This window comes from Phacochoerus africanus, chromosome 1, assembly GCF_016906955.1.
Source record: "Phacochoerus africanus isolate WHEZ1 chromosome 1, ROS_Pafr_v1, whole genome shotgun sequence".
Taxonomy (NCBI): domain Eukaryota; kingdom Metazoa; phylum Chordata; class Mammalia; order Artiodactyla; family Suidae; genus Phacochoerus; species Phacochoerus africanus.
The window spans coordinates 31,292,889-31,319,183 of NC_062544.1; the positions used below are offsets into that span (position 1 = coordinate 31,292,889).

Genomic DNA, 26,295 nt, shown 5'->3' on the forward strand with positions numbered 1-26,295 from the left:
GCAGGCATCCAAAATGGGGATCATGAGAAAGAGTCATCACCAACGAGTGGTTCTTGAAATGTAGTTCTCAGGCCAGCAGCATCAGCAGCACTCAGGCTCTAGTTAGAAATGCAAATTCTCACACCCACCCCAGAGCTACTGAAATAGAAATAGCTGGCAATCTGTGTTTGAACAGGCCCTCTGTGATCCTCAGGTGTGCTCAGATTTGAGAACCATTGTCTTAGGGATGAAGCATGGGAACTTTTAGAGTCAGAATGCTAGAGTTTAAATTCCAGTTCTGCCAGTAACGAGCTGTGTGATCTCAATTTCCTTATTTGTAAAACAGTGCCTACTTCGTAGGCTAGCTGTGAGGATTAAATCTCTCTCTCTCTCTCTCACACACACACACACACACACACACACACACACACACACACACGCAAAGCACTTAGACCCATGACTCTGACCTATTTAAGCATTAGCAAACACTGCTCATGTTTTGAGCCTTTAGCCTTAGGGGATACTGATGAAGTAGATCCAACCATCCCACTGCTTGATGAAGAAGCACAGAACTTTGAATTCAAGGCTGCTTTTATCTAGATCCCTGACTGACCTGCACTGAGGAGAAAGCAGTTCCAGCTTTGGAAACTGGGGCACTGGGGGAGCCAGGTGGGTGAGTGTGATAACTGACTTATAATGTTCCACCGGGCTGCCTGCTTCCACGTTACTCCCAAAATGCAAAACGAAAGCTAAGGGATGAAATTTAGAATGTTTTGATTTAAGGCAAGGAAAAACTTGTGTTCTGAAAGAAGAAAGCCCTTTTCTACTGTTGTGTAGATAGTCTGAGACCAGGTCACCACTTGTGGGATTTCATAAAATTCATTTCTAAATGGGGAGGGAGGTTAGTGTCTCAAGGATTCCTTCCACTTTTTTGGAATCCAGGAGTCTAGATCTTTGAGCTTTTAGACATTAGTAGGCCCTGCCTCCCCCGTTTATGAATATTGACATAAATGCTCCTTCCCCCCATACTATTCCCTTTTGGCTCCTGTTTATTTCAGCTTTGGAATCCAGATGTGACCTGATTTTGAGTCTGGAAGGAATTAATATGTAACAAGATGAGATCTTATAGCATTAATTGTTGCCTTTTTTTTTTTCCTACTTTAGACATTTGGAAAGACACAAAGGGAATTTTACCCCCTTCTCCCACTAGTAAAGGCTAGGCAGTTATCCCTTTATTCAAACCTTCAAGGAGCACTTAGCAATGGTTTTATATACTTCACATGTGATACTACACACACACACACACACACACACACACACACACACACACACACACACACACACACGGAGAGCTGCCAGACAACCCCAAAGAGGCCTTATTCTCAAAGTCCTAGAAAGTCTTTTGTGTTTCAAAGATGAAAGAGACGAGTGTGTCTTATTGGGGTTGTTGGTTTCCAGGATACTAGGAGAGAGGTATGGCTTGCGTTTCTCATGGGCAGGCTCTGACTTGCAAGACCTGTGTGATACCTACAGAGGCCAGATGCCAAATGGCTCTGATGGCTTTCAGAGCAGACCTGGGCCCTTATACCCAAACCTCTAGTGAAGGCGGAGATCTGCTGAAACGGGCAACAGCAGTATGCAGTGCAGTGAAGGTGGAGTGATGCTGAGGATGAGCAGTGTGAACCGATAATCAGAGGACTTTCCTGTCCCCTACACACACACATACACACACTCACACACACAGAGTCACACTCATATCTTTGGAGTCACACCTGTTAGGAGTCAGTGTCCAGGTGGAAGTCAAAGGAAAGGGAGAATATGGAAAATGACAGATGTTATGCTGACATTGGGCTAATATTGACCCGCCCCATGGGAGACTGGGGCCCAAATTTATTTTATTTAGGGTAAGTATTTCCTCAGTAAATATTTATTTTACATAGGTAAGTATTTCCTCAATAAATATTTGAGGAAAGAATGACTTGCCTAGTTTAGGAACTTTTTTTTGGAAAAAGAAACTCTTCTCACATTTTCTTAGTTCTTAAATATCTTTGGGGTGGTGAGATGACATGATGCTCAAGTGAGGTGGAGCAAGGAAAAGGAGCTGTAGCCCCTTCTTCTGGGAGTCAGTCCACTGCAGCGATGCTGGGGTGAAGGGGAGCACGCAACAGCAGGCACTGGCTAGGAAGTGTCCCAGAGTTTCCAGTCTGTGCAGGGGTGTCTTAGTCTAGGCATTGATCGCTGACACTTCCCACTGAATGGTTTGGCTTGAAAATGGAAGGAAGAAAAAAAAGCACTTTTGAGCAGCAGTTCGTCCTAGAACATTTAAAGAAAATGAACACAATCCCATGAAAACCCTAGACAAGGAGAGCCAAGGGGGTCTGAGGCACAAATGGCTCTCACTCCCCACTCCTACTTTGGAGCAGCCACACTTCTGCAACCCCGTGTCTTGATTCTAGCTCCCTTTGCCCAGCCGTGTTCTCCTGAGTCCCCCCCCCCCCCCCCCCGCCCCAGGCAACCCCTGGTTTAGAACTAACACTAGAAGCATCCCTCCCCCACCTTCCTTCATAACGCGCCACCTCATCTGATGGGACACCAAGCATCATAGTGAACTACACCTGTCTTTTTTGGGATAAAGGGTCTGGAAATTATTTCAAGACTTAATAAAGTTGCAAAATGCCTATCTTTTATAGGGCCCGTGGGGCCTTTCTGTCTTCACTTTAGTAATGTAGGGACGTAAAATACAAGGAGTCCAGTGATAAGAATTTAAAGGCAATCTCTGCCTTTGATTTGCCTAAGCCTCTGATTCTGTGATCTGAGGCCAGGGCCAGGGACAAGCTGCTGTCTCTGCCTCAACTGGCTGCAAGGGAATGCCAACAAACTGCTTCCTCTCTGTCCGCAGGTCTTATCAGCTTTTATTTACCAAAGATTCTTTGGTCTGAATCCTGGATGTGTTCATGGATTGCTTTGTTTGAAATGCGTTTAGACAGTAGGCCTAGGAAAGCTGCCTCAGCTGAGGAAGAGTAAACTTTAGCACCTATGGCATATTTTAGAGACTGAGACGCCTCACCTTCATTTTTGAGAACATGGCCAGAGGTAGTAATTTTATTGTGATTCTGTGAGAAAAGTAGTCCCTATCTTACTTTTAAATTTGTATAAGGCTGATTGTGCTGATGTGGTTAATTTCAAAGAAAGTACTGGTATACTCATTCACTCCTCATTAAACACGCACACACACACATTTATCTATAGGACACACACTTGAGCCTCGCACTGGGCTGGACTTGGGGACAGGAAGCTGAGAAGGAAGGGTCTTCTGAGTATGTGCTTCCATCATGATGAGTTAACTAAACCCAAGATCAGAAGGCAGAATCTGTGGGACTCTTTGCTGGATTGTTTTTGTTTGTTTGTTTGTTTTTATTATTTATTTATTTATATATTTATTTTGTCTTTTTGCCATTTCTTGGGCCGCTCCCACGGCATGTGGAGGTTCCCAGGCTAGGGGTCGAATCAGAGTTGTAGCCGCCAGCCTATGCCACAGCCATAGCAACTCAGGATTCGAGCCACGTCTGCGACCTACCCCACAGCTCACGGCAACGCCGGATCCTTAACCCACTGAGCAAGGCCAGGGATCGAACCCACAACCTCATGGTTCCTAGTCGGATTCGTTAACCACTGAGCCACGACAGGAACTCCCCTTTGCTGGATTGTTGAGTTGCATCATGCTGCATATTTTAACAGTGATGTAAGCTCAAGAATTCAGGAGAGCAAATATTCAGAAAAATCTTCAGCAAATGAACATTCATGTGAAAGGCAACTCTCACCTTGCTGGTAACAAGGCAATTAATGCATAGTTCCACTTAGTTTCTAGAATATTTATTAAGCTCTCACTTATGTGGATAAAGCACTTGTTAAAAGTTCTTGTTGCTGAGCCATAGAATTAGAGGGGATTTTCATATTTTTTCTGTTTGCTTTTCTACTTTCCAGATTTCTTACAATGAATATGTATTGCCTTTGAAATTAGGAGGAAATATTGTTTGTTAATTTGAAATACTCAATGCTAGCAAAAGCTTTATGAGACAGGCCCTCATTTGTTACTGTGAGACTATACATTGGTAGCCACTCTCTGGAAAGCATTTAGCAATGTATCAAACCCTTAAAATGCCACTCATCTGTTCCAGTCTTGACCCATATGCCCTCCAGCACTTCCTCTGCCTTCCCCTGATCTGCTATGACTTGCAGGGAGCTGATCCCTGTGGATTATGTGTTTGAGGCTCCCCGGTCACCTGGTTGTGGTCACACTAGAGAAAATCTGGCGGTGGAGGGAAAGGGGAAGGCAGTTCCTCTCCCCACCCCCATCTTGGTGGCACCTCTAAAAGGAACTGCTGGAGTTCTAGATTCCATCAGGTGCTCAGAGAGGTTGACAGTGGCTTCACTCTCTCTCTCTTTTTTTTTTTTTTTTTTGCAAGCAAGCAAGGTCTGTATTAAAGGAAAGCAAATAGCTCCCAGGGCTGCTGGCTTCACTCTTAAACTCTGGGTAAACTCACATCCCCTGATGACTCCACAGCCACTTCTAGAACCTGTGGAATCAATTTTTTTTTTTTGCATGAATCCCCTATTATTAGAAAAACTTGAATGTTTTTTGTTTTCCTGATTGGACTTTAATTAATCCTCCATCTGACCCGTCACTTGCTTCTACTAATTCATCATAGAGAAATAATCAGAGAAGGTGACATCAAATATTTCTACAAAAGAAGTCCACTGCAGCATTATCATTTGGGAAAAAAATTAGAAGCATGTAAATAACCAACAGGAACTCTGAGTTAAATTGAGTCCCCCAAGAGAATATGTTCAAGTCTCAACTCCGAGTACCTACGAATGTGACCATATTTGGGAATATACGGTCTTTACTGATGTAATCAAGTGAAGATGGGTTACACTCCATTAGAGTGGGCCCTGATCCAGTGAATGGGGTCTTTATAAGAAGAGGGACCTAGGGACACAGACACACAGGAGAGCAGGCCCTGTGATGATGGAGACAAAGATTGGACTAATGTAGCTGCACGCCAAGGATTGCCAAGGCTTGCTGGCCACCACCAGAAGGCAGGGGAGGGAAGGAAGGATTCTTCCACAGAGTCTTCAGTGGAAGCATAGACATGCCAATACGTAGATTTTGGACTTCTAGCCTTCAGAACAATGAGGGAATACATTTCTGTCATTTTTGACCCCAAGTTTATAGTAATCTGTTTAGGTAGCACCAAAGATCTAATATAGTAAACCAGTGGTTAGTAAATGTTTTTTTAAAAGTTGGAATGACCCAAGATAACTGATATATACATATATATATATATATATATATGTCGGTTATATCAATATGTATATCCTATAATGATACATGTGTATCAATATATATCATATATCAATATGATATGTAAAATCTACCTAAAAATTAACATAAAATATAATAAGAGAGCTTGTTTGAAAACATACATTCCTGGTTCCTAGGTATTCTGTAGCTATTCTGATGCAATAAACCTAGCTTAGCAGCCAGTAGTATGTTCTAGAACTCTTAGCCATCATCAGATGGGACACTTGTCAGCCACCTCTGGCTGGAGCCAACATAGTTGGACCTTAATCTTGTTCTCTGAAATATAATTTAAATGACTTGAGAGATGGGAGGGGGGACACTTTTCTTGGCTTCCACTCTCCAGTAGTCTCAGACTTCAGTGGAGCCTTAATTTGCAGCTAATTAACCTGTCAATCTTACTTAGAAGAAATGGGTTTCCTTCAGTCATTGGGCAGATAATGCTGAAGCCTGAAGGGGTGTTTGCCAGCTTTCTGAGTCTTAGATAAGTCTCTTCTGATCCCAAATCACAGAAATCAATCCTAGCTAACTTAAACATAAGCTAGTAATAGAATACATGCATACATACATACATGCATAAGGAAGTCCCAGCGAGAGCTGAACAACCAGCTTGGGTACAGGTGGACCCAAGGCAAATCAGTCGCACACATTAGCATCAGTTCCAGCCACTACCCTCACTCAACAGCATGGATCCTAAGGTCTGTTCCTAACTTTCAGATTCCTCAGAGCCAAGTCTGATGGGCTCCATTTAGGTCTTGGGTGCCCTGGACCAATCTGCTATAGTCAAGAAAGCCAGGAGCCCATGCAGGTGATTAGGAGCCAGTTCTCTGAGGAGGAAAATGAGAGTGTGGCAGCTGCTCCAGGAGGCTGCTACTCTTCCGATCCCTTCCCCCACCTCCTACCTTCAGTCTCTCTCTGGGAGCAGACCATAAACTTCTCCCAGGGAGAGACTCCATCTTCCCTTCACCGTGCACACTCCATTCCAGACCAACCCCTTTCTGAAATGCCCAGAGTCCTCTTTCCAAACAGGCCCCACCCATGTACAATGTGAATTCTTGAATTTCTGTGAAATCCCCTCTGTGCAGGGGATTCTTCAGGATCCATGAGATGATACTGCTCTTTGGACACCAGGAAATCAGAGCTCAAGAGTGTTGGTTTGGGTTATTTTTCTAGTGCAGTTATGGTCATGCTGAGTCATTCATACTAGTTTCCCCTGTTACCTCACACATTGGGAGTGAACTGGCTGATTGGGAGGTATAGTCTTCTGCCACTTGCGCAACAGAGCTTTCCCCATTGGAAAGGTTGGGTGGCCAGTGCAGGGAGTGAAAATTTAATCCAGGCACAAGAGCACCGCACCCTAGATAGAATGCATTGGCCATTTTGAAAATGACTTATGTCCATACCACGTCGCGTCTCCTCTCCCCAACCTCTCCCTCAAAGGGGATCTGAGCACACTGTTGAAAATCAAAGCAGTTTCCTTAGGTACCTTCACACTTTATTCTTTCTCCACAGACACTATTTTAGCTACCACATCATCAAACATCAGCCATAACAACACAATTAGCTCTTATGTGTCACAGCAAGTTGCCACAAGACTCAGCTGTGTTGTCCTCTGAATTGAACTAAAAAAAAAAAAAAAAAATCCTGGAAATGCTCAGCCTACGTTGTAACTGTGTGCTATCAGGACCAGTTACATAACCTCTCTGTGACTATCTTCTCATCAGTAAGATACCATAATAATAGTCCCTCCTTTGGGGGATTGTTGAGATGAATAAATGTGTGTAAAAAAATAATAGGGCAGTTCCTGGCATGTGGTAAGTACTCAATAAATGTTAGCCATTATAATCTTTTCCTTCACCTTTGGGTAAATATTGATACACCTTGTCTATGTGAGAGCATCCTGCATTGTGAATATTAGTTTATATGTCTTTTTCATTCCTAGACAAGGTAGGAGCCCCTTCATACCTGCATCTCTAGCAGCCAAGGAGCCAGTGATGCTGGATGCATGCATGAACAGGTGCTGGAAAAGTAGGATGTCACTGGGACTAGGATGTAATAAAGGAACTCTGACCCCAAGGTTCTTTAGCCTGGGAGAAGAGTAAATGTATTAATTGGAGGATTTGTCCAAAGATCATAAAAAGAGATTGGAGGGAAGTTCCCTGGTGGCCTAGTGGTTAGGATTCGGTGCTTTCACTGCTGCATCCCAGGTTCATTTCCTGGCCTGGGAACTGAGATCCCACATCAAGCCACTGCACTGCATGCCACAGCCAAAGAAAACAAAATAAATAAGTAAATGAAGTCTTATCGACCTAGAGACACACACGAAAGAGAGTGTGGAGAGGACTAATTAGCAGTTTTACGTACCTTGAGTAGGTTGTTTAACCATTCTTAGCCTGGTTTCTTGATCTGTAACATGCAGATAAGACCCCACAGCATTGTGTCAGAATCAAGTGTGGTAATAGGAGTAGAGTGCTTGGCAAAAATATAGCTATATGGGTAAGTGTTGCCCATCAAAAATTGAGAGTAGTTCAATGACAAGAGCCAGTAATACCACCGACAAATGCTTTAAGCACCAACTCTATTTTTACCAAGTGACCTCTAGATAGTGATTTTTCCTATGTAGACATACCTAGAAAAGAAATGGGACTCACTAGCCAACAGGAGTCCACTTGACTCTTTTGGGTCTTGTTTAAAATGGGCACTTAAAAATTTTCTCTGAGCGTCTCACTGAGCTGGAACAACTCCTAGTAAAGTAAAGAGGTGTTTCTGGGCCAGCAAAGGTCAAAACCTGGTACCAGCATATGGTAGCCCCTCTTATCAGGCCACCCAGCCCAAGCATATTCACTGGAAATGCCTGCTCACCTCCTCCTGCCCCTCTTTAACAGCAAGAAACCACTATGAGATGACAAAGTAAGATAAAATGAAGCTTCTGAAGACAGAACTATTTCATAGAAGAACAAATTATATTGAAACACTCTTTCATTCTGGGAATACTTTTTCAGAAGGCACACTAATAGTTCTGGCTCATATTTTTATGTAAAATATCATATTTTTAATGGTTTGAAAGTATATTATTAGGTTTCAGAAGACAGCATATCATCCTGAAATCCATGTAAAAATATTTAAATGTGTAAACTATCTCTGAAAGATTTATTATAAACTGATGACCTTGGTAGCCTAGCATGAGAGGAGCTGAGCAGTTAAAGGATGGGGTGGGAGAGACTTTTCATCATGGGCCCCTTTGAATCTTTTAAATTTTGAACCATGTCAGTATACTTGCTTGTTCAAATACCACATTTTAAAAATCCTCAGCAATTAATTGAAAGAATCCATTTCTGCCACAATTGGTAATTTCCTAAAGTCTCTTACATGCCTATGGTTAATTTATGCTCATGATCTGATGCAATTAATTCCAAAATTGCATTTTAGTCATTTCATTCGTATGGATATTTATTTTCTAATTCTCAAATTGCTCCTGCCATTTGGTTATCGATTTCCCTTCACTCCTTTTTAAATCTCAGCAAAATTTTTGAGGGGAAATTTTTTAAATTGAAAGGGAGCAAAATAGTTCCAATGATGACCAGATAGTGTTTTCCGGGTGGGGGTGGGGGTGGGGGTGCAGGAAGCTGAGGTAAAAGCAAAAAGAAAAGAGGAACATTTTTTAATGCGCATTTTCTGTTTCCATTAATTATGAGATCATTCTGATATTTAGTTGAAGATTTCCTTATTGAACTTGCCCTAAATGTCCAGTCACCTGTATGAAATGAATGAATGATTAGCTCAGATCTTTAGCAGATCCTTCGACTTATCCAAGACTCTCCTGACACCAGTTCCTTCCTTGACATGGAGCCCATCCTGCCTGGGGCCTCATGGTGAGACTGAGACAAACAGGGCTGCCCAACCTTCCCCAGCCTGCCAGGTCTTCCCCACCACATGGACACACCCAGACGTGCACTCACACTCAACGCCTCGGGTCTGCAACAGAGGTTGTCAGATGTGAGCAGGCATCAGAATCCCCTGCAGGGCCTGTCAAACCCTGATTTCTGGGGCTCACTTCGAGAGTTTCTGATCCAGAAATCTGGGGTGGGGTCCAAGAGTTTGTTTTTCTGGAGAGCTCCCAGAGTGATGCTAAGTCTGCTGACCTGGAAACCATACTTTGAGGACATCGTATTTATATCTGTCCTGCTCTCCAGGCCTGGACTCTGCTCATGGTTACTTAGAAAGGATCCATGTCTATCAGTGATGTAATTCTAGTAGAGTGGGAAGAGTCTGGGCTTTGGAGACAAGAAAAGCAGGTCCACAGACCCTGCCCTTTGATGCTGAACAAGACTCCTCACTTCTCTCAGCCTCAATTTCCTCATCTGTAAAATGGGAATATTAATACCCACCTCATATAATTAAATATTACAATTTAATTGGCCTAGACCAGATTAGATATTCAAGGAATGACAATTCCTTTGATCCCACTCCCTTTCCTAGTGGGTAACAGAGTAATTACCACTCAAAGTGCCAACTTTTTTCAAGAACACACAGGATAAGAGCGATTACTTATATTTGTACAGTTCTTTACATTTACAAAATGTTAACATACGTTATCTTCTGAAGGAAGCCTGAGAACCTGTGTTTTTAACAAGCACTTGGGATAATTTTCATCTAAGTTTTAAAGCAACTAATATCCCATTTAATCCTCTCAAGCGCATGAAGGGTGGCATTATTAAACAGATTTTACAGATGAGAGATTGGGGCTCAAAGAAGTTAAGTGCCTTCTTTGCCATGGAAACACAGTGACACAATCTCAAACTTCTGGCTTGTAAACTCCATTCCTCAAGATAAAGATAAAAATCTTTACTGGTGGTATCTTAGGCATCAGAGAATGGAAAGTGGGGCAGATATTTTTGCCTGGAAAAACTATTTTTGGCACCACCTGATGCCTGATATGTGATTTGCAGGGGAATTGGAAAGGCTGGCCTTCAGTTCATATTCAATATTGTCCAAGTATGTGGCGCCCTGTACCATCAAGGTAAGGCAGGAAGCACCTGATCCAGGTGTCCTGTGGCCTTTCAACTCTGAGTGGCTGACCAAGCACCAGTTGGCCTACTGGGATGGAATATTTAGTGACCCTGCTGACAGGCAAGCTTCCTCGTTTTCCATTCCTCCTTCTATAGCTTGAGTCTTAATAAGGGAAGGATATAGTTGCTCCTAAATGTGGTTCTGGAAAAAATCTTAATCCAGGAAAGAGCAAATCTTGGCTCGAACCTCTATAAGTGGATATGGCCATGAGCCAATACACCACCAGTTGGGTTATTTATACTGCAAAAGAAAATAATTTCCTTGTAAGCTGCCTCCTTTCAGCTCTGCCTAATTCAAAATGTCCCAGAAACCAAAAGTCAAAGCTGAACTTAATGAAACGAAATATTTGGTAGACATCCACATGGCTTCTTATAATAAAAGCAAAGTTCTGTGCGGTTTTCTATATTACAGTCTCACTCGTTAAGTAGCCATTTTAAATCAGCATTGACTTGATTTCCTCCAACAACTTATCATAGTTTTTACTTTAGTTCCTCACTGACTCCCTCTCTTTGTTCTAGAAAAGAAACTTGCATGCAAACATGGTCAAGATGGTTCTTTGAGACAATAGTCCACCATCTTCTCAATCGGCTCGCTTTCCAAATAAAGCCACTATTCCTTGGCACCCCTCACCCCCCAAAAAACTGACTTGACTTCCTCTCTGACCTTCCCAACCCAGAACTTAGTTGCCTTTTGGAAACTCCTGTTGTGCTTATGTGTAAGGAGTGCCCTTCAGCCTACCGTGGAGATTTTTCTGTTATTTATCTTGAGCAAAGAATGCTGAAGAGAGAAGCAGAACTATGGACAAAGGCAGTGAAACTAGCTAAAGAGAAATTAATCCCTGGGTTGGGACAGAGTTTGACAACTAGAAACTGACTTCTTATACTTAAGGACCTTCTACCTCCATGGATGTGGCAGCAAAATCATGTAAGCCAAAAATTTCCCCATGGGCTTTGAGAGGAAAATCCCATTTTCTCATCAAAGAAATGCAGTTTATCTCCTGCCTCAATTAGAAAGAGGGCATGATTTCTCTTGATGTTGATATTCCCAAAAATTCACAATAAGCCCCATGGGGGATATGGTACCTCTGACTCAGCAGTTAGATCTGGTGCTTAAGGAAAATGGGTTACTAGACTGAAATACTTTAGGGTTCAAACCCACTTTTTCACCCTCTTTTACAGATGAGTATGAGCCCATGAAGAGGGTAGTAATAGGCTCCCAAAGAAACTTGTAACTGTAAAATAGACTGTTTTTACACTGCAGACATTACTAATTTGTAGTGTTCACAGACTATGATGAAATCAAATCAGAAACATTAAAACAAGTGTTTGCAATCTAGAAAAATACCCCAAACAAGAGTTTATGAGCCTGGTGAGAGGATGAACACATAAGGTGTCTCCTGGGAATATTCTTAAGATCCCCAAAACATGAATCACAAGCCATTTATTTTCTTTACACACTGAATTTCTCCAGTTGGGAATGGAAGCTTTCAAGAGGAATACTGATTCAGCTCAGTCCTTTGATGTCCAAAGTAGGCCTTGTCTCAGAGATATGGACAAAGTCACTCCTCCTGAGCCATCTTCCTGCAGGTTTGCTGCCTCTTTGCCAGCTAGAATCCTCAGTTGGGGAGTTCGAGACAAGAGGTGAGTCAGGGTCCTTTTGGTTCAGCTTTGGTACAGTTTTACTTAGTGAGGGACCTATAATGATTTGCACTGTAAATTCTGGACTTCAGGAGTTCCCATCATGGCGCAGCAGAAACTAATCCAACTAGGAACTGTAAGGTTGCAGGTTCAATCCCTGGCCTTGCTCAGTGGGTTAAGGATCTGGCATTGCCTGAGCTGTGGTGTAGGTTGCAGACATGGCTCAGATCTCGTGTTGCTCTGGCTGTGCTGTAGGCTGGCAGCTGTAGCTCTGATTCGACCCCTAGCCTGGGAATCTCCATAAGCCTCGGGTACAGCCCTTAAAAAAAAAAAAAGTAACAACAACAAAAAATTCTGGACTTCAACTCCAGACTCACGTAAATCTGATACATGCCATGATGAGGAAGACAAAGATGGGAGACTAAGTGCTGTGACAATATAAACAATTTATATGTAATCCAGAAGTATGATCAATAGATTCATTTCTTCACTTAGTCATCCATTCAATAAGTATTCATAGAGCTCCTGGTCAGAGGGCACTACATCACTCCAGGCCACGCCAGGCACAGATGTTTCCATGCTCTGAGCAGAGCTCTTAAGGAGCAAGTGACAGGCCCTGCCTTCAAGTGGCTCAGTGTGTCGGGAGAAAGGCACCAGAGGTCAGGCAGTTGCCGTACAGAGTAGAAAGCCTAAGATGGAATAACTAGCACCAGCAAATCTGCAAGCTCAGGGATGGGACACTTATCCTAACTTTGGGGGACAGAGGGCAGCTTCTTGGAAAAGGCTGCATCCTCCTCAGGTGCAGACAGGATGTCACCAGGCTAAGAAGACGAGGGTGAACAGTCAGGGTGAAGATGCAGTACATGAACATGCAAAGGAGTGAGGGAGAGACAGTGGGTACACAGAAGCCACTTAGAGCAACTTAGAAAGTAGAGGAAAGAAGAAAGTTGCCCCCCAAAAGGAAAGGAGGCAAGCGGGGAGGGGAAGGAGGGAGGGAGAGGGAAAAGAAGGGGTGAGCTGTGAGATGGAAAGGAGATGAGAGAGTGTGGCCAGGGCTCAGAGTTGCCTTGATTCTCACCTTCCCCTGGCCTGGTAATCAGATTCCCAGGGATGTCACCATGTGTCTTTTTCTGCATTTGGCATGTGTCCACACTGTTTCTTATAATCAAAGTAATTCTCACCAAATCATCCAGGCTTTCTTGATATTCAGCAGACTGAAATGCAGGTAGGTTCCCCCCCCCCTTTTTTTAAGCATGCAGCTAATAAGCATGTTTAAAAGAGTAGGAGGGCTAGAGGTGGAACCCACTAGTTTTGCTACTTTTTTTACATACTTTCCATTAAACACTCCTGCTACTTCCTGGCTTCAGTCTGTCCACTTGAAGAAATGCTTGCTCTAAAGTCCTATTCTAATCTTCAAGCTCCCCTGCCGGGCATCCATCCATGGGATAATTAGGGGAAATACTGGTTGCTGACTTTTCAAAACCAGATTTCAACTTAATGATCAACATACTCTAGTGGGAAAGGTGCTACAAAGGAAGTTCAAAAAAAAATAAATAACAAAACACGTGTTACGTCTTTCTATATACCAACTCTTTTTAACTTTATAATTCCTATACTTAAACAAAAAACCAGTTCAATGAATAATAACTGCCTAACAACAATAACAAAAATAGCTTAACCTTATTTTGGAGGATTCATTCTTTTCTCTCCACTTTACCACTTCCTACTCAATCATCGTCTATTAACTTTTTCACACCACACTCAGAAACCGATAACACAAAGTTACTGAACATAAACATTTCCAGCCTACCTCTTTCTTACAGTTTTGTTCCTCATTTTTCTTCTCACTTCCCCTTAAGGAGAATTTTTCTCTCGTTCCTAAATGGGCTCATGCCCATAATTAGTCCCAAGAAAGCTTGTGGGGCATCTGACTTTCAAACGTTTTCTCATGCAAAATGCCTTGAGGGCTCTAATCCCAATACAATGATCTCCAAATACACAGTGGCTATTTTTGAAAGAAGAAAGAAAAGAAAGAAAGAAAGAAAGAAAGAAAGAAAGAAAGAAAGAAAGAAAGAAAGAAAGAAAGAAAGAAAGAAAGAAAGAAAGAAAGAAAGAAAGGAAAGAAAGAAAGAAAGAAAAGAAAGAAGAAAGAAAGAAAGAAAGAAAGAAGGAAAAGAAAGAAGAAAGAAAGAAAGAAAGAAAGAAATGCCAAGAAATCTGGTTACAAATCAGTAATAAGCCCTGCCAACAGTTGTAGCCATCAACAAAACCCAGAAAGATTGTCACCTGTACCCTACTTGGTAAACACCCTTGGTCCACACTCTCTAATTGTAATCATCATCTTAAACTGTTAAAAGCAGCCGTGTACATTGGGGTCATTACTGTCCTTCTTCTCACGACAAGCTTTCTATTGTCTGCCTAATATGTTCCTAGTTCCTATTGCCAACTGTTTTCAGGCCATCACGCCATTCCTTTGCCTCTCTGCCTAGTGGGTTGGACCCGAGGACTTAAAATCAAACAATCAACAATCAAGCGTGGCCAGCTCTGTCCCTCGTTTCACTGGCATCCTTGGGGGACCCTGTCACCAGCCCACTGCAGCCCTTCATGTCCGGAGAGAGCCGTTTCCCATGGGGTGTGAACCACACTCTATCTCTACTTCTCTCTGGTAGTTTCAATTCTTAAAACTTGCTAAAATTGAATCTCTTCTTAATTCCCCCCCCCCCATAACAAATTGAATTTCTCTCTAGTGGTACACTTTTATCTCAGATTTTTGGTTTTACCTCGTCTCTTACTTTTGTGCCACCCGCTTTGTAAGCCTCTTTCTCACCTTGAATCAGTTCTGTGTTGGTGTTATCCCTTTCCCCCCACTTAGAATGGGCAAAATATAGGCTAAGTCTCTTTCTCCAAAAAAAATGTTTCATACTTTTAAAACGTTTGAAGAAAATTTGTTCTACTTACTCAGTTCTTTTTAAAATATATTTAAGCTTTTGCACAGCAAAGGAAACCAAAAAGAAAACAAGAAGACAGCTTACAGAATGGGGGAAAATAGTTTCAAATGATGCAACTGACAAGGGCTTAGTCTCTAAAATACAAAATATATTTAAACAATGGTTACCGCCAAGTGTGGAATTGGGGCAGTTTGAGGGTAAAGTTTGGAAGGGAAAGGGGGCATCTTTACATTTTATTTTACCTATTTTTGCTTAAAGTACTTATGATAATAGTGTACTATTTCGTTATGAAAAAAATACTTCTTTTATTCAAAAACACCTTTACATTATTCAGAAAGGGGACGAATTCCTGCCTAAAGCTTTTCACATTTCTCTTAGATTATGGTCATCGAGACTGTCATGACCAAATCATTCTTCACTGAAAAGAAGAGGGGAACAGAGACCGTGAGAAACCGCAAAGCTCAGGGAGAGAATGTCATTCAAAGTCAGCGATCCCTGACCTTGTGTTTTAGCTGTGAGCCTGTGACTGAGTTCTGCGAGTGTCACACTCTGCAGGCTGAGCACAGGGAGAGTTCAGATAATTATGAAATAAACCCTATACCTAATTCTGATGTTTCTTTAGCAACTTCTGGTCAGTAGGAAAAGGTGCCTCTTAATTTTCCCTCTATACTGTTTCATATACTCAGAAATATTCAACAATCAGCACATGTTTCTATTGTAATTAAACACCACACACACACACACACACACACACACACTCACACCCTAACTGAAACTCCCATTCTCCTGAGATTGAAGAATTTAATCAGGTTTCTTTCCTAACACATAGCACTAGGTGTGGTGTTAGCCAGGGTCCCAGCAGGGACTTAAAGGGCAAAGGGTGCTCCTGATGGAGACCAAACGGGGCAGCCAGGCTTCCAGAGCCAAACGCAGAGCAGTGGAGAAAAGCTGTAGAAGGAAGAGTGGGAAATACTCAGCACAGGTGTGAAAACGCAGTTATTTCAGGAGTTACATCTTTATAGAACATCGTATCAAGGCAGGGAAGAACATATTTTAAAACTCAGTCACAGCCGTATGCCACAAATAAACCTGCCTGGTGGGTGTAAGCTTGAGGGTACTGGCAACCGGAGTCACGGGCCTAGAGAATTAGGGGGAAATTGCCCGTCTCTGGAAATACTCCTTTCAATGACAGTCAATTTAATTGTGACATATGTGGGTCGCAGTGTTCCTTCAAGCCAGTGTGTAGGTCCAGGCCCTTTAAATAAATCTGTCTCTTAGGTGCCTTCCTGAGTCTCATCATCTATTTGCCAATCTCCAGGCTTTCCCAATGTACTTCGAATGTCTAACATTGCAGTCTGAAAGTGACCCCCTCTCAGCATCCCGTCCAAAATACCCACGTATTCTGAATGCCTATCTGAACAGTAGATTCTGGCTACCAAATTAAATGTGTCCTCAGTGTTTTCCACGCATTCGTGTTTAAGTGCTGCCAGATGTCTTCAAGTAGGAATTCTTTATTTCTGCCTTTTCACTTCATTCAAAATACCTTCCCCCTTAAAGGAACTTTGTGAGCAACTCTCTATCTCATCAACCACCTTAAAAACTCTTCTGGAAACTCTCCTCTGGCAAATACAGTCTTTCTTGTCTGGAAAGCTTTTCTTCATGGTGGAATCACAAGCAAGCAGTAGTCTCTGAGGTTATCAACTATGCCAACCCCTTCATCTGACTGTTGAGAAAAACCCCTCCTGCTTTTTCCTTCTTTAATGTCAGCATTTAAATTTCAACTCACCTCTTCCTCTCCTGTTTGTTCTCTTGTATCATTTGTCTTTCCATTAGAGTCTCAGATCTCCTACACTCCTACTAATTTAAGATAAAAACAAAAAACTATGGCCTTTCTTTTTCCCAGGGAGACTTCCCTCTTTCCTCTCCCCAAGTCAGGTTACATGACATTGGGATTCCTTCTCTTACTGTCTGTCAGTATTTCCAAATGTAGAATTTTGCTGTAAATGGTTGTTTCTGTCTCTAGCGTCTGGGACCCAATCCTAGCACACCTTGGCCGTACCCTGACACACTTGGCTCCAGAACTTTTCTGGACCCCGTGGTAGAGTTTGCTGGGTCCCTACTGTGCAGAGGGCACATTCATAAGCATCGCCCACTCAACACCCCCACACACATACACACACACACCTCTGATCCTCACGAGCCCTTGTGAAACAGAATTACTGTTCCCATTTTATTTATTTATTTATCTATTTATTTATGTCTTTTTAGGGCCGCACCCACGGCATATGGAGGTTCCCAGGCTAGGGGTTGAATTAGAACTGTAGCTGCTGGCCTACACCACAGCCACAGCAACGCGGGATCTGAGCCACATCTGTGACCTACACCACAGCTCACAGCAATGCCCTTAAGCCACTGAGCAAGGCTGGGGATTGAATTCGCCTCCTCATGAATACTAGTCCTTAACCACTGAGCCACGACGGGACCGCCACTGTTCCCATTTTTAAAGGCGAAGAAACAAAGACTGGGAGACGCAGTGTCCCACCCGAGGCAGGTTAGCTAGTTGGGAGCAGAGCTGGGATCCAAGTGTGAGTGTTCTGACTCCAACTCCTCCACGTCATTAGTTTCTGTATGTATCACTGGCCTCTCTGTTTTCCTCCTCTTTACACTGTGCCAACCCGCTCAATCCATGTCACCAGAGGAGAAATAAGAGAATGACAGGGAGGAAACATCACCAGGCCCTCCCATGACCCACCTAAAGTTAAGGTCCCCCCAGAGGCTTCTGCTTTTTCTCTTATAATCCCTGGAAAGGGGCAAAAGCATTAATTTTAAATTGTTCCCTCTGTCCTGCTCTTCCATCCTCTTGTTTATATTAATTTAATATTGGGTTTACGGCAACATTTCCATAATAGTGACTTTTAGACTGTACTTTAGGTTGTATTCTCCTTTACTTAACGCAAGCTGAGTTTCCCGTACTCTCAAAATAATGTTAGATTTTGTGCCTACCTGAAAACTTTTCCCTAGTCCTGTTTTGCTTCAACTGAATACTTGCGGGCAGCTTTAAAGTTACAGCAAAGGGGACAGAGGAGAATATATGTTCCCAAGAATCAGAAAAAAAAAAAAAGTTGTCACATCAAAACATGATTCATAAAATTAAAATATTGATAAATTGGACTCGATGAAAATTAAAATGTTTTGTGCTTCAAAGACCCCACTAAGAAAACCGAAACAAGTCACTTACCGCAAGAAAATATTTGCAAATTATGTATCAAATAAAAGATTTGTATCCAGAATATACAGGAATGCTCACAACTCAATAATAAAAAGACAAATAACCCAACTAAATGGGCAAAAGATTTAAATCAGTATTTTAATAAGCATAAGCATATGAAAAACCGTTCACATCATTACTCATCAAGGAAATGCAAACTAAAACGAGTTACCTTTTCAGACTCACTGCAATGGCTAAAATCATCACAGACAATAGCAAGTGTCAGAGAGGATGTGGAGAAGTAGGAACTTTCCTACATTGCTGATGAGGATGTAAATGGTAGAGCCCCTGTGGAAACTGGCTTCGTAGTTTCTTACAAAGTTAAACATGAACTTTACATACAACCTAGCAGTTCCCCTCTGAAGTATCCATTGAAGAGCAATAAAATCAGACTTCTACGCAAAACCTTGTACAGAATATCCATCATAGCATTGTTGGTAAAAGCCCAATCTTATGCCAACTGAAAGAAGCCAGCTGTACACAAAAGTACATACTGCTTTCCATTTATATAAAACCTATATATAGAGAAACTAGATTAGTGTCTGAAGCTGAGGGTAGAATGGAGATTTACTGCAAATGGGCATAAGGTAATGTCTGGAGCAATGGAAAAGTTCTAAAACTGGGTGTGATGGTAGTTGTACAACTGCCAAATGGTTAAAAATAATTAAGTGCTTACAACGGGTAAATTATATAGTATGTAAATTAGAGAACTGTTTTTTATTTAAACTTTGCTAGGTGTTTTTTTTTATCTTTAGCTTTATTGATTTTTGAATCTATTAACCCACCTTGCTTTGCTGTGCATTTACTCATTTCTGGGAAAACTCTAGCATTGCATAGGATAGAGGGTGCAAACACATTACGTTGTCCCTTAGTACCATTTGCCCTTGCTTGGCCCCTGAGCAAATAAATTAAAGTGCTTGTTGATTTATTTCCTTTACTAGGTTACCAGACTTGGACAATGTTAGTCAATGTCTTCAAAATCCAACACTGAAGAAACAGACACATTCAAAATGCTGACTTTTTAGACCTGAAAGAAAGGTTTCGCTTTGTTCAGTTAAATTCAAAATTTTAAAGATGAGTGGTAAAAAAGAGACCACGTATTTTGCCTTTATCATGGTCAGATTTTTCATCAGAATCTGAGTTCTCTGTTACCTGTCAGATTAGGCTTCTTCCTACAATGAGGGTATTAACCTATTCTGCTTTCGTGTTGGTAGAAGGTCAGGAATGTTTGCCATGTTCCTCGCCCCATTCAGACCTCGTGTGGGTGGCCTGCTTTAGAACTGTGTTATTTCAGTAATGAGAATTATCCTGCTTGGGAAGAGGGCCAGAGAGGCTGAAGAAAGCAGACTGGAGGTGGCTAATGGACAGAATCTCCTCGCTTTGGCTTTCAACAACTGGAATGAAATTACACTTCCTTGTCAGACTATTTACACAACTGTTATTTCCACATAGATTATAACCCGGCTCTGTGCTGCATGCCTGAGGCGTCATGTACTGTCATATACCAAATATGCTTTAATATGTTCAAGTAAGACGTTATATGATCCTTTGCTTGGCAGACATTTTCATTAACAACAAAATAGCCATGAAATTAGGTTGTGATTCATGAAACAGCTCCAACTAAACTGTCATGATCTGCATAGATTCCTTGAAGGGCTCATGAAATTAAATTCTGCCTATGTTTATATAAGCCATTGGTAACTTTGGAAATAGGAACACATCTCGTAGTGCATGTCTCCAGAAGTACAACTAGCTGCCATGAGACACAATAAATTATTTGCCTTGATAACTTACTAGGATTTGGGTGTCAGTCTTAAAATCAGAAATCTTATCAATACATGGCATACTTGATTGACTGATGTCTGGCAGACCCTGAGAATGGGTTTCTCCCTCAGGGACAGACTCACATGAACCAAGCTCACAGGGACTGAGGTACAGAAACCAGAATATCAATCTATGAATTTACCATGAACTGTCAAGTCATCCATAAGCCTCAAAGACTTGTCTTAGCAAATTGGTGCATCCCTTCAGCTTGGGAGTTATAATGAGACAGAGAAGCGGGCTTGGTTAGCTTCTCACTGTGTTAGTCTGCTCGAGCTGCCATTGCAAAATACCATAGACTCAGTGATTTAAATGACAGAAATATATTTCTAATAATTCTGGAGGCTTGGGAAGTCCAATATCAAGGTGTTGATCAGTTCAGTTCCTGGCGAGGACTGTCTTCCTGGTTTGCATGTAATCACCTTCTCACTGTGTCCTCACAAGGTGGAGAGAGGTCTGTCTGGTGTCTCTTTTTTAAAAGGACGCTAATCCTACTGGATCAGGGCCCCACCCTTATGACCTTATTTAATCTTAATTATTTCCTTAAAGGCCCTCTCTCAAATTTAGCTACATTGGGAGTTCAGGCTTCAATATATGAACTTGGGGGGAGACACAATTCAGTCCATTGAACTCACTTTCATCACCTTGCCTCTTTTTCTCCTTCCCTTCTTGTACCTCGTCTCTAACCCATGAATAGGGTGAGAAGGACATATAAGGAAGCAGGACCATTTGTTCTTGTCGGAAGCTGGTGTGAGCCTTCAGCACATTCTCTAGGCCAGGTAGAGTGAAAATGTGATTCCTTCTTCGAGGAGGAAGATTTTTCAGTTCTTGAGAGGCCTTCTTTTTTTTTTTTTTTTAAATATAGTTAATTTTATTTATTTATCTACTTACTTACTTACTTACTTATTGGTCTCACCCATTGTATGCAGAAGTTCCCAGGCATGGGATCAAACTCAAGCCACAGCAGTGACAGTACCAAATCCTTAACCACTAGGCCACCAGGGAATTCCTTGGGAGGCCTTCTTGATATAATTGCTATACTCTCCTCCTGCTCCATGTTTATGGCTCTTTCTTCATCTCCCAACAATTCCAAGGATGACTTCCAGCCTCTTCCTGCCAAAGCTCCCACTCCCCCTCAGACGACCCACTTGCACAGACTTGAGTCAATTCCCTACCAGCCCCTTCTCAAGTGTAGGCCATTCTGTCCATTGGAAACCCTCATGCTTCTTTTTACTTACTTCTTTTTGAATCCCAAACTCTTGGAGAAAAGTTTAGTCACTCTGCAGCACCAAAATCACCTTTCTCCTGAGGTCAGGGCATCTCTCAACTGTAGACTCCCAGGAAGGAGTCAGAATCCATAACCCCTGCTCCATCCTAAACTGCAGAGGACGAATTGCTCACTTTCTGAGTAGTGTCCCTGACACCTTTCAGTCTTGAGCTAAGGGAAGGGGGACTGACCCCCTGACACCCGCCCCAAGTCCTCCCTTCTATGACTGATAAAGTGATTTGGTCCTTAGCATCAATTCCAATCTCCTTCCTTGTGTGCCTTCTTATACTGCAAAACTGAAAACAGTCATTTTCAGATTCTATTGCAGTTAGGGTTCTGGAGGCAAATTAGGTTCTGCCAATTGATGGCACTTGAACAAGATTTTGAAGGCAGACTGGAACAGGAGGATGGGGCAAGGGATCTTCCCACTGCATTCAAGTCCATGGAAACAGAGGTGGAACTTTTCTCATCCATGGTCCAATGTCCAAGCCCTGTCTGGGTGGACATTAAGAAGTAGTTGCCTCATGCCGCAGGTGTGGTCCTAAAAAAAACCAAACAAGCAGTTGCCTCAGTGATGGCAGAGGATTCCTCATCCCAGATCACAGCTCCAGTGGTATGATCTTGACATCAGTGCTTCTAGAGCCCTAAGGCTGGGCTCTTGACTCGGCACCTCTGGATGAGGACCAGAGCAGCAGCTCCCCTGGGGGTCTATTTAGTGGTCCTGTTCTGAAAGGCATTTCTGTATGCCTGGCCTGAAATCTACTCCTCTAGCCCTTCCAAAACTTTCTAAGTACCAAATTCATTGAAATAAACCTCATTCTGATGAAATATCTAGAGTGGTTTCTGTTTCCTGCAAATGATTCCTGGCTGATACACCTCCCCTTAGGAAAAGGAGTAGGGAATGAAATTCACTGGCACCTCAACAGCCAGCCTGAAACTTCCACTTTAGCATGCTCTTAGAAACTTCCTGAGGCCGGTCCTCATGTTGGGTCCTTGTGGAGCACTCCTCCAGCGCTCCTTATCATGCTCGATCACGTGGGAAGAGCCCAATGTATTTAAAATAGCACACCCTTCACAATGAAGATAATATCTTCAGGTCCATGTCTTTACGTAATGCAGGGTCTATCCAGTATTTTATTTATTTGACTAATGACAGTGTCATTTTTTACCCAACCTAAATGCATTGACTAAATCCCTCGACTCATTTGGCCTGACTTCAGGAGCAGGTAGAGAGGTAGACAGACTTCAGGAGGCTGAAAAGAGCAATTTCCCTTCCAGAATACCCACACCACCAACTAACATTGCACCATGAAGAGACTGGTTCTTTGGGTTTTGTTCCCTGACACAATGCAGAGAGCCAGTCATTGTGAGTATTGAGCCTGTGATCCAGAAGTGCCTTTTTTGAGCTCATCCTCACCTGTCCTCAGCACCAATGTTGAGAAGGAAGCAGAGAGAACAAGAGGACCATGGGAGGCAGTACAAAGGAATTAGTGTGTGACCTGGGGGGCTTCCCTTCCTCCATTCTTCCAGGCCACCCCATAGAAAATAAGGGAAACATCATTTGAGGTGAATAATTAACTTTCTCATAATATTATGTAGAGTGGGAATAAAAGCAACTTTTAGAAACTTCGCTATTTATCTGGCTGTATCACATACTCTAAACATAAAATGGTTTGCTTACTCTATAGATGCCACTTCAAGACTGGGCCTCTAGTTCCTTCTACTCAAATCTTAGTAGTTTGGCTGCCCCTAAGTTCTGTAGAAATTCTGAAGCTACCACTGTGACTCAGGGCATTAGGGAGCAGGGACAGCGACCAAGGTGAGAGAAAGCCGAGAATGGGGGAATGGGGACCCAGACAAAGCTGGATCTCCTCTGTAGTTTTGCCTGGAGGCAACATACCTCATCTCTGAACCTTCATCATTGGAATGCTCACCCCCAAAATAACAACAAGAACAATCACTCCCTTCCTAAAGCTTGCATCATGCTTTTTATTCCAATCTGAGTCATGGCAATGTTCTTTGAGTCATCTGCCAGAATTTAATCAAAGTTTCACAATGTCCTTCCCATGTGAATTCTTTCTGGCTTCTCTCTTAAATTTTATTTTCTCATCAAGATATCCTCTGGAAAAAAAATGGCTCCAGGGTCCCTTGTGTTCCAAGGATCTCCACACAGATTTTCAGTCCCTCCAGTGGCCTCCCTCTTCTCTTCAGGGGAACCCCAGCAAGGTCACCAGCTCCCTTTGTTCTTCCTTCTTCCCTTGCCTGTTGTGTCACTTTCCTGTCTCCTTTCCTTGCATTATTTTCTCCACTAAAAGCTTCTTCCCCATCTCGGCACCCTTCTAATCCCTAGGGGACAGTGACATTCACTGCCTCCAAAGGGAAGACCTCAGGCTAAGGAACAGGCAGCAGACGCCTCATGCCCTTGAACCCTAGGTAAGTTCCTCAGTGTCTCATGGCCTCAATTCTCTAGAAATCCAAACAGTTCTCAGTTCATGTCCATGCTTGGTTTACAATCATTTGGATAAAAATCCTACCACAGCATAGGTACAGTCTACCCTTACACAGAAAGAATCCTCCCATTACATGAAGAAAACGTATTATTTGAAATTAACATCCTAACTTTGCACCAATAGGACACTGGTAAAATAATGAGACACTTATTAAAAAGCATGACTAAGTATAGTGTCTGAAAAGTAAAGAAAGCAATTTGCAGAAGAGTACATCTAGTCAAATATATGTCCTATGCTATGTGTTAGAAGTATGTTGTCTATTACATATAAGTTTATATATGGTTAGAAAAAATCTAAAAGGATATTGACCCCATGTAACAGTGGTTGTTTAGGAGAAAGTAGAGGAAGTGAGGAGGGAAATTTTAATTGTTTCTTTCTGTGTTTCTCAATAGTTTGAAAAATTAACCAGTAGTTCTTCAGCAACTAAACTAATTTGAATAATTTGGGGGGAGCATCTTCTCTATCCTGCATTAGAGATTCACTGATCTGTTTAAAACCTTGTAAAATAAATCATAATAAGCATTTTCCTTTAGATCCCATTCACAAAGTGTCACTCATTTTTTTCTAAGTATTTTAATTAAATTAATTGTTTGACTGCTTTGGCCTGTGGAGAGTGAGAACAGAGCTGACCCAGTTTTTCATTCTGCCCTCAAATAGCAGTGCCCCTTCAAGTCTCCTGATATTTTCGTCACCTCAAACATCTCAATTACCCAAGCCAGCCACAGATTGCAGGGCCTCGAGACAGGAAATGGGGTTAAAGGCTGAGGTGAAGCAGAGGTACTGAGTTTTCCTTTCCCTTATTGGGTTCAAATCAAAGAATCACATTTTATATGATAAATTCATTACCCAGGGAGCAGGCCTAAATTCTTTCTCATAGACTGTTGTTTCTATAGAGTGATTTTACCAAGTTATTTATTTCAAACCTGTTATATTTGCTGCCAAGCAATTTAGATGTCACATAAAGTTTACTTTGGTGGGGTTTCTACTTATGTCACCAAATGAAGTCATTTTTCCCTGGAATCTTTTCATGAGTGGAATTTTATGAACTTGTTTTCTTTATGGCTAGTTATAGTGATGCGTGGGCTATTAAAGCAGTGAGATGCATACCTGTGTGCACAATCTTCATTCACTACACCCTCCCGGGATAATCTGATACATCTTTGATAATAGATCCCTCCCTGCACCCAGTGTCCCAAGGAGGAAATCAGCAAGAAAATTAGGACTGTGATTTCTTCCTTCTTCCCTCATTCTGCCATCCAGCCTATTTTAAGACAGCTGCACATTAACAGGCCTGTTCCCTATATGACTCAGTCTCTCTTAGTCACAGAGAACAGGAGTTTGTTTATCAGGAGCCGTCTCCAAGCTCCTGCTTTATGGCGGGTGTAGGAAGATTCTTCTGCCAGGTATGAAAATTCAGTGAAAATTGCATGTCAGTCCTATGCATTTACATGGAAATTGGGGATTATTTGTACCATAAAGTTACTGCATTTCTCCAGGACAAGGTCAACATTAAAAGTCAGTTGTTATTATTTTAGAAAGCATTTAACTGTGTGATAGCTTTCGTTATGCATTATCTGATCAAGACCACCTTTCTTCCTGAGGTCCCACTGTCCGCAGCCTTAGAGAAGCCTGCCTCAGCACTCGCTGTCTGCTGCAATGCCTCCTGACAGGTATGCCCACTTCCCTCTGGCCTCTCTACAACCCTTTTTCTCCAAACGGCGCAGAACAATTGTCTTAAAATGCAAGTCAGGTCCAATCCTGACCCAGTTTACCAACCCCTCACTGGTTTACCATTGTTCATCCAGTAAATCAGACCCTCCTTTGCATGTTCCTTCTCGACCTTGAGCGTGGGCGTTGTCCTCCCCACACTCCAGCCACCCTGGCTCTCCCACCCTTCTGAGACCACACCAGGCGCCTCTGGCCTCAGCGCTATGCACTTCTCAAAGCACCGCCCGACTGACTTGCCAAAGTGGCCTCTCCTTATTCTCCTTTACCGCTTCCTTTAAGCTTCTTTTAATACTGTCTATCGTCTCTCAATACTTGTTTATTGTCTTCCGACCCCAGTGAGCTGAAAACCCTTCGTGGGGATGGACCACTAGAGCTTGCATTTGAATGTTCAGGAGCCCTCCTAAGCCCCTAGAGATCTAGAGAGCTGACAAAGACTCTGACCAAAGTTTAGGCAGGCTCCCGAACCTTCTCCTAGGCCTGTCTGTGCCCGTCCCTGGGAAATCCAGCTTTAACCAGAAACCTGCTAAGTCAGGTTAAACAGAACTGCCCACCCTCAAGATCCGATTTCCCTCAGCAGCTGATCTCCCTCAACATCTAATCAGGTTCTTCACCCTCCACCATCTCTCAGGTGGTATCTGATCGCCCCAGCCTGTCCTAAAAGAATCCCATTATGTTGATTTAGCCAAAACCCCTTACTTCTGACAC

The 26,295-nt window shown here is 42.4% G+C and overlaps 1 long non-coding RNA gene across 2 annotated transcripts in view; it reads left to right on the forward strand.

Annotated features, from left to right (window-relative positions):
* The first annotated feature begins 409 nt into the window (after nt 1–409).
* The window catches only part of LOC125134129 (uncharacterized), a 46,372-nt gene continuing 20,486 nt past the window's right edge, over nt 410–26,295 (forward strand). Inside the window, exons 1-2 of one of the 2 annotated variants that reach the window (XR_007136580.1) lie at nt 410–648; nt 25,464–25,532. This is a non-coding gene — a long non-coding RNA (uncharacterized LOC125134129). The remainder of the gene's footprint in view (nt 649–25,463; nt 25,533–26,295) is intronic. The other variant, XR_007136572.1, reaches the window with a different exon arrangement.